Source organism: Phacochoerus africanus, chromosome 7 (assembly GCF_016906955.1).
Source record: "Phacochoerus africanus isolate WHEZ1 chromosome 7, ROS_Pafr_v1, whole genome shotgun sequence".
Taxonomy (NCBI): domain Eukaryota; kingdom Metazoa; phylum Chordata; class Mammalia; order Artiodactyla; family Suidae; genus Phacochoerus; species Phacochoerus africanus.
This window is the reverse complement of record NC_062550.1, coordinates 95910899-95914933: the sequence shown is the minus strand read 5'-3', so window position 1 is coordinate 95914933 and position 4035 is coordinate 95910899. Positions and strand designations below refer to the sequence as shown.

General features: G+C 37.1%; 1 pseudogene; it reads right to left on the bottom strand.

The window, feature by feature from the left end:
• Positions 1 to 1280: 1280 nt before the first annotated feature.
• On the bottom strand, positions 1281 to 1380 carry LOC125131928 (uncharacterized; annotated as a pseudogene).
• Positions 1381 to 4035: the final 2655 nt, after the last annotated feature.

Genomic DNA, 4035 nt, shown 5'->3' with positions numbered 1-4035 from the left:
TGTATAGGCGTTTTTGCAACGAAGGGCAGGGAGCAGGAACCAAAGAGGCCTGGGCCCCCTGAAATCCTTCCTTTGATTCGCACCTCCACTGTCAGGGCCAGTATCCCAGGTTTTCACAGCCTGCAGGACTCAGCGGCTCCCACCCTCGGCGGTGACTGCATTTACAGATGAGCATAACATTCTTTACCCTTAACTGCAGACTGGGCTGAAATATCACCCGAGGAGGAAAAGGGGAAATAGCAGGATGTGAGAAAGGGCGGTGCGTGCAGCTCACACGCATTTGACAAAAGTCGGTTGCTGACATCCTGAAGGTCACCACCAGTCACAAGGGGCAGACATCACCATGAAGGATTGTAGCGTTTTTCTAGGTATGAGATGTAAGAATTGAGCACATAAAATCTTCTCCTGGTAATATCTCGACTATCTGAAGGCCTGTTCGTCCAGGTTTCCTAGAGCACAGAGTGGCTCTCTCCGGGTCTCCATCCTTCGTGTGGCGTGGGGAGCTCAGAGGTGCTGTGGGTTTGCAGCGGCCGTGGCTCCTGTTTTACTCCATGTGGAGGCTGACGGCAAGGGCCAGACTGCCGTGCACACTGGTATTTGCCAGACATTCAAGGAATGCTTTCTAAATAAAGAAAATTATGGAATCGCTAAAAATTTCTAAATGGGTATGAGAGTATTATGTACAATATTGTGAAGCAATGGCTGAAAAAAAATTCCATGAAGCTAAAATTAACAGAAATTTAGGGAGAACTGACGTATGAAAGCATAGTCGTTTTCATTGAAAGAAAGAAATCCGGAAAAATAATTAGAAGGAGAAAATAGATAACATTTTGAAATCACATTAGCACCATTTTTTAATTTCTATCATCTATTTATCTGAATATCTGTCTATATCTATTTGTATGTATATACTGATTTAGCTGTTAACTTTTTTTTAGTTTTATACTAATTTTTCCAATTAAATTCATTGTGTTTGATCTGTTGATTGAAAATCAAGGTGTCAAGTGATGCAGATTGAAATATATGAATACTTCACGGACCTCCTGTCATCACTTTTTCCAAAACTTGGTGATATTTAAAGTTATTGAAGCTTATTAAGAGCCCTTGTTACAGCTCTATCAACTTCATGAAATGCTTGGTATTATCTTAGATCTATTTTTTAAGTCAAATACAGAGGTGTTTTTTAAAATTATAGTCGCTTTACAATGTTGTGCCAATTTCTACTGTGCAGCAAAGTGACCCAGTCATGTACATATACACACTTTCCTTATGTTATCTTCAGAAATAAGGAACACTTCACGAATTTTCATGTCATCCTTGTGCATGCTAATCTCCTCTGTATCCTTCCAATTCCAGTATATGTGCTGCTGAAGTGAGCACTTGGCTCTAAATTTTTAAAGATGAGAAAGATAGCCATGAAGAATATCTACACCAAGATATCTAGTATTGCATAGAAATGATAATATTTCCATGACAATATTTTACCAAGAATCAGAGACCTAAAAAGTGTCGTCTCAACAAATACTTAAACAAAAGGATGTGAGGAGAAAACGGTCAGTTGCGATTTTCCATCATAAACAAAAGTTGAGAAGAAAACAGTGAGTCCCACTGGTATTTTTTTTCCCCCAAGATTGAGGATATTGCCTTCAAAAATATTTCTAGAAAGTAATGGGATTCCACAGGTTCAAGATTTTTTGGCATCACCTATGGGAAAATCAGCCCCCCAAAGACCGTTCCGTACTCTTTGAGTTTAATCCTTATTTCCTCTACGATTCCTCTGAACCCTAATCAGTATTTCAAACATTAAATGTCAGTAAAACTCATCTCCTTATCTTGACTCACCATTTCTGTAGATGTACATAATAACAGTTATTTTAGGGACCATTTTTTTCTAAACGCTCATGCTGCTAAATTACCGTGGAAATAATTTAATTCAAAGAATGGTTTCACTTAGAAAAGGCAGAATGTTCCGCTGGCACTTATTCAAAAGCCTACTGTAGTAACTACTTCCTTTAGTTCCCTTTGTAATCCCAGGCTCCTCACATATTTTAATGGATACTGGAAGTAAAATAAATATAGGTTTATTTGATGAGTGCCTGCTTGGAATTTTCAAATGAAAAGAACAAAAAGCATCCTAGTTTTCATTTCCTCATCAGCCATTTCAGAAAACATACAGATAATGAGATGGTTGAACATGACTCTCTTTATTACAAAACCAAGCCATTATTGTTTTTGGAATATTAGTTTTCCTTTCTCATAATGAGTTTTCACACAGAATTAAAAAGGAACACTTCAATTTCATTGATTTATTTAACATGTGATTTTTGTAGTCCCAGAAAATGGCATTCCTATATTCTGATTCCCCTAGTCTTATTTTTTTAAAGACGAAGTATTCCGAGAAAAAAGTTTTGCTTTATATACCTAACAAAGCCTGCTCCAAGGAAACTTTAGAGTCATTTTACTTTTCTTGTATGTGAAGAACCAAGAACAGAAAAAAGTTCTGCAGATTTTCAGCCCTTTAATGTATCGGGTTATAGGAAAAAAAAATCAGATGATCTTATCTTTGCTCAAATATATAGACAATGTGCTCCCTAAGAGCAAGTCACCCCATCCAAGGACAGTTTGCAGCCATTCTATTTTCCTATATCATTTGAATCCGAGGCAATGGCCTTAATTATATCTATATTGTTTCAGTAATGAGAAAGGAGGTTGGAGAACAGAACAGATAAAATGCTTCTTGTTAGGGATATTATCAGCTCTGGTTGCTAAGAGACATTCAGTTTTTCTTAAGCTACCAAATTAAAGTTTTGGCTACATAAAATCTTTACAACTATTAACAATTTAAAATAAAAATACAGGAGTTCCCATGATGGCTCAGTGATAACAAACCCAGCTAGTATCCATGAGGACACAGGTTTGATCCCTGGCCTCACTCAGTGGGTTGGGAATCTGGCACTGCTGTGAGCTGTTGTGTAGGTTGCAAATGCGTCTTAGATCCTGTGTTGCTGTGGTGTAGGCTGGCAGCTGCAGCTCCATTCGACCCCTAGCCTGGGAACTTCCATTTGCAGTGGATGCGGCCCTAAAAAGACAAAAAAAAATATATATATATATATATATATATATAAATATATAATTCTGCTACATGAATGAAAAGTTTCCTAATGAATTAAACAGGATTAGACATAAAAATAAATTTGCCATTGTTAGACATGAATAATTAAACATTAAAATTTTCTTTTTAATTTTGTCTGGTAGCCTTTCCCTATCCATTATCTAATAATCCTAACCTTTACTGAGTGCTTCTTTTGTGTCAGCATATATGCTAAGTACTTAATGTAGAAAATCTTACTTGATGTATAAAATTGCCAGTGAAATAGGTACTATTATGGTCACTTAGCAGTTTAATTTTGCCTGAAATAATACAGTTATTACATAGAGAAGCCTTGATTCAAATGGAGACAGTCTGTTTCTAGGATTCAAACTCTTAAATGCTTCATTATACTCATCAGCCCTGTAAAGATATAGAGAATTTTACGGAAACTTTTTTAAGGGTGGTAAAATGATATAATTATTAAATTAAAAAATTACTAAATTGAAAGAGCGCTGCTAAATATAGATTATTTTACCTTCCTTTTATACATCTTAATTTACAACAAATAAGGTATTTTCCTTTTAAAAATTGCCACCTTTCTATGATGAAAAAGCCTGTTTTGACCCCACTGCCCTGTACAGCTCAGCACGAGCCTAATGTGTTTAAGGTAAGCACTTTATCTGGTTAGAGGTCTTGTCAGCAGGAATTCTGGAGATATCTGAGGAATTGAGGAGGGTACCCACACTAGACTGTCCGAGCCTGATTCTCTCTTGGGTTTATTGTGTCTCTTAGTTTCCAGCATGTATTGTGTACAAGGGCAAAACTGACCAGTGTGAGGCCGTCTCTGGTAGACACCTGGGATACACCAAGGACAGGCCTGCTTTTATCTACTTGACCTTACCTGGCTTGGAGGGAGAGATGAGTGCTTCTAAAAGGTCTGGTGT